This window comes from Labeo rohita, chromosome 16 (assembly GCF_022985175.1).
Source record: "Labeo rohita strain BAU-BD-2019 chromosome 16, IGBB_LRoh.1.0, whole genome shotgun sequence".
Taxonomy (NCBI): Eukaryota; Metazoa; Chordata; class Actinopteri; order Cypriniformes; family Cyprinidae; genus Labeo; species Labeo rohita.
The window spans coordinates 12021302-12034025 of NC_066884.1; the positions used below are offsets into that span (position 1 = coordinate 12021302).

At 32.3% G+C, this 12724-nt stretch overlaps 1 long non-coding RNA gene across 1 annotated transcript; it reads right to left on the reverse strand.

The window, feature by feature from the left end:
• On the reverse strand, window positions 1–11355 carry LOC127178833 (uncharacterized). The gene is made up of 3 exons (XR_007829444.1): window positions 11221–11355; window positions 581–723; window positions 1–460 (listed from the first exon to the last, which is right to left on the reverse strand). It is a non-coding gene; the product is annotated as an uncharacterized LOC127178833 (long non-coding RNA).
• Between the last annotated feature and the right edge of the window lie 1369 nt (window positions 11356–12724).

Here is a 12724-nt window from a genome sequence, read left to right on the forward strand (position 1 = left end):
CTGTCACACTGAAATCACCCAATTCTATGTTAGCTGTCAAAACCACCTTGTGAACTGTAACTATGCTGCAGTGCTCTCAGTTTTATTTTCCTGTCATCATCGAACAGCGAAACTAAAGTTTGATTCTATCTGCACCCCCCCTCTCCACCCCTTATTTTGTGTTGTGGTGGTGAAGTGGCTGTGGGGGTGGGGGTTTGTTATTGTTCAGACTTCTCATACGAGAAATGTCTATAAATACACACAGTGCTTCCTCTTGGTTAACAGAACGCCCCATCGCTGGGAAGTGGAGGATGCAGGACATGGTGAGTCAGGGCCATGGGAGAGGACAGTGGGTGGATACACGGCCACTAAGGAAGAGTCTTTCACTTTTGCACGAGAGGGTCTTGTTTCAGGGAGCGAGAGCAGCGTTTGACTTCTCTAAACCCCTTTTAGACAGTGCCACATCCTGTTGAAAGCAGCCCTGCAAATGAAACTAAATGAACTTCACTGGATTAACCGAAGTCAATGACATCTTGCTGCAGATAAAAATACTACAATATTATATTAAATTGAAATGTACTGCACATGGTCTATACTGTACCTGTTCAGAAATACAACTCAGCGCTGAGATTCAGTTTCCAATGTTAGTAAATCACGGTTTACTCCACTGTTGTCCATGACAAGGTACTGAAAGTCTTGATTGGTTGGGTGTTATGAAGACAAGGCTATCCATCAGTTCTCGTTCTGTGGAAACAAGGCAGAAGTCAGTACAGGACTTTTATTACAAAATATCCAAAAGCTCTGCAGCAACCCATAAATGCTCACCAATTAAAGTGACTACATATTAAACAACCTGTATTAATAATAGTAATGCAATACAATGTATGCAATATTGACACAGAACGCTTTTGGTAAAAAAATAAAATAAAATAAAATAATAGTTGAGGTACAAATTGCACTTAAGAATGGACCTTATTATACCTGCATTTGTTTATCAAAAACATCTAAAATTAACACTTGTTTCACCAATAAGTATAGTTTGGTAACTGATTTAATGTTTGTCATTTTAACAACTGCAATATAAAATAAACTAAAAATATTAAAATAATATTGAAATAAAATCAAAATAAACTTTCAGGTACAAATTGCATTTAGTAGACTTTGATAGATTTTTCAAGTAATGGCTGCTTCAGCAATAAGTAAATATTGTTTGGAATTTTATTTTAAGTGTGTCATTAACAATTGTAAATGAAATAAAATAAAATATTAAAATAAAATAAAAATAAACTTTCAGACTTTGATAGACTTTCCAAGTAATGGTTGTTTCAACAATAAGTAAATATTGTTTGGGAATTGATTTTAAGAATGTTATTATTAAAATAAAATAAAATAAAATAAAAGTAATGGTTGTTTCAATAATAAGTAAATATTGTTTGGGAATTAATATTATGTTTGCCATTAACAATTGAAAATAAAATAAAATAATTAAACTTTCAGGTACAAACTACCCATAGTAGACTTTGATAGACTTTCCAAGTAATGTTGTTTCACCAAAAAGTAAATATTGTTTGGAAATTGATTTTAAGTTTGTCATTAACATTGAAAATAAAATAAAATAATGAAACTTTCAGGTACAAAGTACCTTTAGTAGACTTTGATAGACTTTCCAAGTAATGGTTGTTTAAAAAAAAAGTAAATATTGTTTGGAAATTGATTTTAGGAATATGATTTTAGGAATAAAATAAAATAAAATAAAATAAAATAAAATAAAATAAAATAAAATAAAATAAAATAAAATAAAATAAAATAAAATAAAATAAAATAAAATAAAATAAAATAAAATAAAATAAAATAAAATGCCTGTTTCTGCCACTGAATTAAAATTTAAAAAAAAGGTAACTGTGACTTCACAAGACTATTTTTCTCACAATTGCGAGTTTACATCATACAGTTCTGACTTCTTTTGGAATTGGAATTATGAGATAACTGTGAGTTATAAAGTCAGTATTGCATAATATAAACTCATAATTGCGAGAGAAAAAGCCAGAATTGTGAGATACAAACTTGCATTTGTAAAAAAAAAAAAAGATAAGTAAAATAAAATAAAATAAAATGTCCTTTATTTTATTTAAATAAATAAAATTAAAAAAAAAAAAGTATTAACTTTTAAATATGGTTTGGGAATGGATTTGGGAATTGTGTCATATTAGTAGGTTCCAAATAAAAACTAGGTTTGTACTGTTTCATAAAAGAGAACCACAATTACAAGAAATAGAAAGTAAATGAGTGACTTTTTACGTTAGGAGGAACTAGGCAGTGATTCCTTGCCGCGGAAACTCCCGTACTCACTCACCAATGCTACGATGTCTCTGTGAGTGTCATGTTTATTCAAAAGATGACAAGAAATGCTCTTATCAGCGAGTGCTGGATGTAATCTTTAAATGTTTGTGAATCTCCAGTCATTTGTGTCATTCAGGAATTATTAACTGTGGGTATTTTCCACAGGAATTTCATTACTGGGGTTTTGGGCTAGAAAAGAGAGTATTTGCATATGGGATGTAATGGAGCACAGTGGTGACATTTTAATTCAGCCATTGTTTGTTGACATTTGAAAACGGCCATATCTACCCATTGTGTTATCGCAAGTTCCAAAACATCGAAACCACCACACCACTGGGAAACCCTACCTAACACCATAAAAATAATTAACAATTACATAGATGTTATTTTCCTATGCCTGTGATTTCAATCTCGCATTATAATTGACTGACGTTTAGGATATTTAAATGCACTTTCACTTTCGCTTAGTAAATCATTTTCCAATCTCCGATCTGAAGGCACTTGGCATGCAGCCATGACACAAGATGGCTGGCAGCCTGAATAAACTGAGAGAGTGAAAGGGACCTGTATGGATAACAGATAAGTATCTTGCGTGAGAATCCTCGGGAGACGAGACGAGGTGGGAGAGAGCGAGGGAAGAGCTGAGCGTGCAGCGACGCTAAGAATGCTGCATGAATCTTTTATTATCCCCTAGCCCAGTTAATGAGGTGCTGCTTCTTTAATAATTAGCGGGGAGACTGAGGCGTATTTCCATAGCAGAGCCTTAGGATGCAGAGGGCATCGGGGACGCTTCGAAGAATGTGGGACGCATCAGAGACGAGCTGGAAACCACACGCTGAGCTGAGAGACAAAGACACACGCGTGTGTTTTCAGATGTATGCGTGTGTGCAGAAGTTTGCTTGGGTTTGGAATCCAGAGGATCTGAGGGGGGTGTTTACATTTTCTCTAACTATCCAATTGAAATAAGACCCAGTGTAAATGCAGACGTCCATGCCTCAGGAGGTGGTTGAGAGACAACCAGATGCATTTACACTTGTGAGTCATCTGGTTGGTCATATGTAAACTTTACTCCTCCCAAATGGAAATATGTCAGCATAACGATGCTTAAGAGCCTCACAGTTCACATTACAGTGAGTAATCATGGATGAGAAACCACCAGACTAAAACACTAATTGAGGCTGACTAACTGAAATACAAGACACACAAAATTACCAAACAGGCCCAATGAAGTGTTCAGAAGTTGCAAGGTGCTCTTTTCAAGGCTGAAACTGCCTATTGCTGCCTATTGACTTGTTGAAAATAAAAGTAATTAAATTAAATTAAAAAATAAAATAAAATATAAAATATAATAAACAGGCTTAAATGGCATATTAAGGATTAGTGGAAAATAAAACAGTAATTAAATTAAAAATTAAATTGTAAATAATATTTTAAAAAATTAAAATAAAAATGTAAAAAATAAATAAATAAAAATTAGGCTGGGACAATCAAATAGGCTTAAATGGCATATTGAGAATTTGTAAAAAATAAAAAATAACAATAAAATCAAATCAAATAAAATAAAATCTAAAAAATTAAATTGTAAATAATATAAAAAAAAATAATATAATATAATTGGATTTAAAATAAAATAAAAAATAAGAAATATAATATATAATATAAAATATAAAATAAAACAAAACAGGCTCAAATGGCATATTGAGGATTTGTGAAAAAATGGATTTAAAACTCAAAAATAAATTAAAATAAAATAAAAATGTTAAAAAATATAATATTAAATTAAATTAAATTAAATAGGCTTAAATGGCATATTGAGGATTTGTGAAAAATAAAAAACTAACAAAATAAAAATGTAAAATAAATAAATAAATAAATAAAATGAAAAATAGGCTTACATGGTGGCATATTGAGAATTTGTGGAAAATAAAAAAAGTAATTAAATGAATTAAAATTAAAATGAAGTCTTAAACATAAAATGGTAAATAATATTTAAAATGTAAAAAATTAAAAATAAATTATAATAAAAATGTAAAAACAAATAGCTTAAATGGCATATTAGGGATTTGTGAAAAATAAAAAAAATCATAAAATTAAATGAAATTAAAAAAAATAAAATTGTAAATAATATTTGAAATAAAAAAAATGTAATTAAAAATAATAACATTAAAAGCAAATAAAAATAAAATAAAGTAAAAATGTAAAAAAAAAAAAAACAACAGGATTAAATGGCATATTGAGGATTTGTGGAGAATAAAATACAATAAAATATTTTTTATATTTTATTTTTGCTTTTGAACTGTAACATAAACAAGAATTACAAAACACAAATCTTACATAACTTGTTACACAAGACAAGACAATACAAGACAAGAAGAAGAAAAAAAAGAATGGAATGATACAGGATATCATAGTTATTACAGTGCAAAACCTTACTCCAAAACAGAGTCCATCCGGTCTATTGAAGTTTCTTCCATATAACGGAAAAGGGGTTGCCAAATTTTAGGAAATACTTTACTTTCATTTCTTAACCAGTATATTAATTTTTCCAGGGTTACACAGCTATTAACCTCCGATAACCATAGACTTATGGGAATAACAGTATCTGATTTCCACTTCATTGCAATGCACTTCTTAGCAATTATTAATAATATTTCTGTAAGTCTTATGGAATGATCCTGCGTAATATTGGAGTTGGTGTAATTACCCAATAAACATACCTCTGGGTCTATTGGAAAACTGACTCCATGGATATCAGAAATAAAGTTACATACTTTTTGCCAAAATTCCTGAACTAGAGGGCAGGTCCATGTGGAGTGTAAAATAGTTCCTTCCTCCACATCACATCTAAAGCAAAGAGGTGAATTTTTTTTATTAAACTTATGAAGTTTTGATGGTGTGATATACAGTTGATGAAGGAAGATACATTGAATTATTCTATATCTAGAATTCAAGTATGATGTAACACCATCCTTACACACTTAACCCCATGTTTCTCCTTCAATGCTAGTGTCTAAATCATGTTCCCATCTCACTTTTGATTTGTCTAATACAGTCAATGGTTTATTTATCAGAAAAGAAGTATATACTCTAGAGATTATTTTGCTTCAGTTGTGTTAAACTCAGTAGTTTTAGTTGGGTTTTAACTTTTAGAAAATCTCGCAATTGCAAGTACCTAAAAAACTCCTTATTGTCTAAATTGTATTTGGATTTAAGCTGTTCAAAAGACATTAGTATTTCATCTTCAAACCACTGTTCCAGACGAGATATTCCTTTGTCAGTCCATATTTTAAAATAGTTATCCTGAAAACATTTTGGAAGCAATCTATTGTTCCATAATGGTGTCTTAGGTGAGACAGTCCCTTTCTGTCCCAATGTCTGTTGCAACCTTGTCCACAAACAGACTGTATGAGTAATTATTGGGATTCTATTTTAAGGCATGAGGGATGAACTCACTCCCAAATATCTGGAACAATAATGTAGTATTAAATGGCATATTGAGAAAAATAAATAAATAAATAAATAAAATAACAATAAAATAAAATAAAATAAAATGAAATCTAAAAAAAAAATGTAAATAATATTTAAAATAAAATAAAAAATTAAACAAAATAAAATTGGATTAAAAAAAATAATAATATAATATAATATATAATAAAAAATAAAATAAAACAAAATAGGCTTAAATGGCATATTGAGGATTTGTGAAAAAAAAAAAAAAAAAGTTAAAAAATGTAATGTAAAATTAAATTAAATTAAATTAAATAGGCTTAAATGGCATATTGATGGTTTGTGAAAAAAAAAAAAAAATAAAAAATAAAAAGTAATTAAATAAAATTAAATGAAATCTAAAACAAAATGGTAAATAATACTTAAAATAAATTAAATTAAATATGTTAAGAAATATAAAATAAAATTAAAATAATATTTAAAATGTAAAAAAAAAAATAATAATTAAAATAAAAATGTAAAAAAAAATTAGGCTTAAATGGAATATTGAGAATTTGTGGAAAATTAAAAAAATGTAATTAAATGAAAATTAAATGAATCTAAAAAAAAATGTGTAAATAATATTTCAAATAAAATAAAAATAAAATAATTAAAAGGTTCAAAGTATAAAATAAAATAACAAATTTGGGCTTGAATGGGATATTGAGGATTTGTGGAAAATACAATAATTAAATTAAATTACCATTAAATGAAAATAATGAAAATAAAAAATAAAATTGTATTTTTTTTTTTTAAATAACATTTAAAACAAAAAAAACATTTAAAATAACATTTAAATTTATTTAAAAATAAAATAAATTAAATTACATTAAAATGTTTAACAATATAAAATAAAATAAAAAATTAGGCTTAAATGGCATCTGGCACTTGTGCTTATTCATGCTCAAGTTGCAAGAATGTAAGCTCCCTGTACTGTTTCACTAAAACACACAAAAACACCCAACATACAAAAGAACAAGCCAAGAGCCACATTCTTGACACCCAACCCCATTACCCTCCCCCACTAATATACACCCACCCCTCCCCCACCAGAGCACACCGGCCTGTGTTCACACACACAGACTCTCAGGGGCGGGCCGGCTGTGCAGCTTGGCCTCGTTGTGTGTATATGTGTGTGTGTGTGCAAGGTGGAGAGGGGGGATGTTTTCTCTTTAGACAGCTAATTGACTCACAGATGTCAGGATGAGCCGGCAGAGGGGTGTCAGTGCAACACACACACGCAGTCAAAACGGTCTGCAAACAAATCTGTTATGGCCACGTCAAGGGCCTAGTTCTTCTGGTATAAATAAATCCAAGGCACAAACAGAGTTCGCAGAGCAAGAGCACACGACCGCGAGCCAATCGGTCCTCGTACACGCACGTGCATGCGAACCAAAACAGACACACAACACCTCGTGAGACGCATTCACTGCTGCCAACAAACCAACCCCTGCTGTAACTCAACCTGAGATGTTGTCTTGAACAGCACACCACAACTATGCTCTTTTATGAAGAGACTTGTGTATAATCTATAATGAAGGGTTCCCCAATGTAAAGTCACATTCACTTTCTCCAAGTAGAAAACCATAGTGATAACATAAAAAACTTTTAACACTACCATGAGCCCTGAATTGTGATATATATATATACTTAAAAATGTACAACAGTTCTTTTTGGTCCTCGAATCTGATTGGCTGAGAGGAGTGCAATATTCTAGTGATATCAGAACTTTAACCATGCAGGACAAAACACATGCCTCGGATTCGATCGTGAGATTTACGCATATTTTGGATTTTTTGAAAAACCTACTGGAAGATTCTCTGGAGAGCAAATATCAATAATTTATAAAAAAAGGTTGAACTTTCAACTCACCGTCGCAAAGGGACGGCAAAACATTCGAAAGGGGCGGGGCCACTTTTAGAAAATGCCTAAATCTCCTGAACCGAATGAGATATCTTTACCAAACTCAGAACACTTATGTACAAGCTCAATCTGAGGTGACAGGAAAAAAATGTGGAGCTTGGCCACTTGGTGGCGCTATAAGAGGCAAAAATGAAAACATAAAAATGACCATACCTATGCAATTATTTGTCCTGTCAACATGAAAATTGGTGTGCACTCTCTTGGTCCGAAGTGCCACAAGTGTCTATAAGGACATTTGTGAATGTTAAAAAACATGGCCACCATTGGCCAACGAAATTTGAGCACCTGTTAGACGGTTAATGGAGGCTGATTGGAGAGAAACTCAATGGGCCTGTTCGACTCAAGGCCCCAAAGGTCTGAGAGAAATTTGAAAGAAATCAGCCACTGGGGGGCGACATCACATTTTTCGAGGGCATTAGCAATTGTACGTTGCACAGTTTTTCCACACATACACACAATATTCCTATCATATGATAGAACTCCTCATTCCAGACAACTTTGCCTCTAGAACCACTGCTGTCAATCAAATCGTTTGTTAAATGATTGAGAAGATGTAACAAACTTACTTTTGCAAACTAGTTCTAGGTTTTCTGGAAAAAAAACACTGCAATACAATTCTCTGGACTCTCTAGGACAGATTTTTGAGTCTAGGTCAAACATTTCAAAAAAAAGTTTAAATTAACCCTTTGGGAAGCTATAATGGGGTCATATTGGAAAGGGACCTGTCAGAATTGACCCAAAATCCTATAAAGCCTAAAGGGAAACTCAAAACTTCACGAAACCTGGTGAGCACATGCGACAGGTGATTCTACACAAGCATGCAAATTATTAAGATCAGACCACAGCTGGTGTTATAACAGTCATAACCATTAAAAAACACTTTTTTAAATTATTGATTTAGGTGCTTACAAGTTTGCTAAATAATGTCTTTTTTCATATGTGCTTAAATGCCTTAAAGCACTTGAACCTTGAAAATCACTGCTTGGAGTTATATTTTATATAAATAATAGTACTGTTTAATAATGATGGTGATTTTAGTTACATTAGATGGTGACAAGAGACTTACATATTGAAAGAGACTGAAACAGGGTTGTAAACAAGGAAGCTGTTTTACTTTTAACAACACCTTGTAAGACGCAGCCAACAAATGCACTGAGCATTGGAAGTCATCCTTAACAGTTGAAAGGATAGTTTTTCTCAGCGGACATTCAAACTAATGTTTTATTGCGAATATGAGACTGAGCTGAAGAATGAATGCTGTATCAGATGCAGGTAATAACACTCGGTTAGACCATTTCTCTCTCATACATTGGCATCATCTACAAACATCATAAACTCCTCTTTTTAGGAAAGAACCAGACATGGGTGTCATGTAGGCTAATAAAATATTTTTAATGCGACTGAATTTGTATTTAACGTGATTACAATTTAATAAAAACATTAAAAATGGATAATTATAATGTTTTTTTCCATGGTCATTTAAACAGTGAATAAATTATATACAGAAAGCGACATTATCACTAACTTTGATCTGTTGCGAGTCAAAAAGCAAACTTATCGTTATAATCACTGAAACTGTCTACACTGTGAAATGAATCTCTTTCTGCTGAGAATTCAAGAGTTGCGTGCACTCAACATTACCAATGAGTTTCAGCAATGACTCATCTAAAGCCTCTGATTGGCCATTGCATTCCTAAGCTCAACAGAATTCTGTGTTATTTCTGAATTCTGGTTATATGGTGCAACACTATAAAAACACCTAAATTTATTAGGTGAATTATGCAACATGAGCAGATCTTAATTTAATGCCGCAATTGACACTTTCTATTCATTTTTACTTTGTGCAGAGGCATTTTTGTGCAATTTAGTGGCATTTTTTGCCCCCAAGTCCCTAAGCCTTGCCCAGCCTTACAAACGCTCTGCCTATGTTCTCATAATACTCCACTACACATAATACTCTGCTTTTAATACAGTAATACAATAAGCTTTTAATGAAACAATTCAACCTTTCTTTTGTTACTAGTTCTAAAGTGACGTTTTTGAATTAGTAACAGAAGCTTGGACTATTCCAGTAATATCAACATGAGCAGATCTTAATTTAATGCCGCAATTGACACTTTCTATTCATTTTGACTTTGTGCAGAGGCATTTTTGTGCAATTTAGTGGCATCTTTTTGCCCCAAGTCCCCATGGCCAGGGCAAGGCTAAGCTTTGCCCAGCCTTACACACGCTCTGCCTATGCTCTCATAATACTCTACTACACATAATACTCTGCTTTTAATACAGTAATACAATACGCTTTTAATGAAGCAATTCAACGTTCCTTCGTTACTAGTTCTAAAGTGACGTTTTTGAATTAGTACAGAGGCTTGGACTGTTAAACTGTCATACTGAGATTTGAATCTGTGGCGGAAACCAAAGAGGGTTTTTAAAGACACTCCGTTGTTGTTTCTTATGTACTTACATACACTTGTGCCGTCGAACTGTTGTATAAATAAACACACTCGTAGCTGTGATATTGCCTAATATAATAGTAAAATATTAAATACAACACATATATAGTAGTCAACATTTGAAGTGGATCAAAAAAGTTCATCAAAGTTGTTCTAAGACAAGAACAGGCATTGTTTTGGTTTTAGGACAACTTTGATGGAAGGTTTTGATCCACTTCAAATGTTGACTACTGTATACTATTTTATAAGTGTACAAAATAGTCATATTGTATTTTTTCCAGTTTGTGTTTCTAATCAGAAATATGATTAATTTCAGAGCTGGTTATTTTGGTTTGATTCAGTTCAAGGCATATATTTATTCATGTAAAATCTTTTTCTTTTTTTTTTTTTTAAATGTCAATGCTGAAAATGAATAGGAAAAATACTTGTGGAACCAAGGCCACTGAAATTGTGGGTGGCTATTGTTGCGATTTATTGAGAACAGACATCTTGCTACACAATATAGCCTGTTTTGTGTCAAAGAAAGAATCCATACTTGTACAGGTCTATTTTAAGGGGATTTTTTTTAAATTGACGTCATGGCTTTGTTTTTGTGTCTGCTATTAGATTACATTATTATGCTCATATGATCTAATGATGTCATGTTTTATCTGCTTCAATGATGTCACAGCAGTTGTTATCAGAAATAATCAAAGACCTTGAGCCTCATGAAAAACAAGCACACCCTGTCATGCACTCCTACACATTCTCACACATGTATTAAGAAATCCCTGTGTTGTTTTGCAATGCCACACATAGCAAATCCCCTCACCAGACAAAATAGCACGCAGACTCAACAAGAGAAAAACACGCTAGAAAACATCTCAACCCCTCCACCTTTACTCAGTGTGACTGTATGTGCGACTGCAAAAACATGCAAGTGTTTGTGCCACAAGTTGCCCAAATCTCAGCTGAATGTGACCAAAGCTCACGCTGGATGTTGAGTCAACTCTGTGCACTGCCCACAAGTGCAAAGTTTGTATCCTGTTATTCCACTCACCCACGCTGCTGTTGTTGTCATCCTTTGCTAGGAAACTGTGGGGGGAGATGGCCGGTGCCACCAGCAGGGTTTCACTTCCAGTACTGTGGAGTGACACAAGGCTAGAGAATGTAACAGGACACACTGAAGGGCAAAAAAAAAATGTAATTAGTATTTTGGTCTTCTTGTGTATGAATGTCATTACATAACAAGGTATCAAACCATGTATGACATACTTGCATGCAAAAACAGGTTTCAAAATAAATCAGATTTTGTTCAGAATTAAGACAAAAAACATGTGGTTGCCAAATGTTGGTGGAATGTGTCTATAGTTAATAGGATAAACAAACCTTTGGTTACTTTTCTAGGACACCTGTATGAACTTAAGAGGAAATGACTTCATACATCCACTAAACATGACCTTGGGACCAGCTGGTTAAAAGTAAGTGAAAAAAGTTTTAAGAAAAGGTCTAGCATTTTGCTGATGCTGCTCGGTTTTTTAAATACTTTTTGGAGCCTATATGTTCTTTCAAAAAATATTAAATTCATTTAATTTAATTCATTCAGTTTAAATTAAATACAAATATGTATTTTGTCAACGTCTCTGATGGGTTTTTCCTCATTGAGCTTACCATGATAGAGTTAGCTTGTCACTATAGAGACAGAGCTACAATGAAGTCGCAATAAAATGGAAGTAGTGACAGATACTTCTGTTTTTTTAAAGTGTGGCTTATTAAAAAAGAAAATAGTGTAGGGCAGGTTCTTCTATCCATCATTTGTTAGTTGGATTTTAATACGTAGCCATTATACTCAGCAATGAAGTCAGTTTCAATACAAGCTTGTAGTAACCAGCGCATTAACAGTAATTTGACATTTTAATTCAAAATGACAAGGTCAAAAAAAAAAAAATGGACATAACATGCATTTATAAAATAGACAGGGTAAAGTTTCTTTTAATGCCAACTTTAAAAATGTGTTATCATTCAAGCAGCTAACTATAAACGTGTTGACAGTTTAACTAACCCGCTTAGTGAGACTCTTTTCAAACTGACAGTAGTTGACCTGAAAGAGTCGTAGAGGAAGAATTTGTCCTAAAATTCACCATATTGCCCTTTTGTCGACACAGTTAAATGATTTTCTTACTTAGTATTATTGTTGTTTACAATTATAAGTATCTATAAAAGAGAAACTACATTTTTCTTATTTTAAGCATAAACTCACTTCATTTTGATACAGTTAAAAAAAACAAGTATATTAACACTGAGTAAAAAAAATATTTACAGTGAAGCACATGCTTATGTTGCATTATAAATTGTGATCTGACACATATCGGAACGTAAAAACACACAAAATTAAACTTGCGTTCACATTAGTGACAGTATAGAAACTTTAAAGGAGACCTATTATGTCCCTTTTTACAAGATGAAAAAGTCTCAGGTATCCCCAGAATGTGTCTATTAAGCTTCAGCTCAAAAAAAAGCCACAGATCATTTATTATATCATTTTGAAAATGCATGAAAATCAT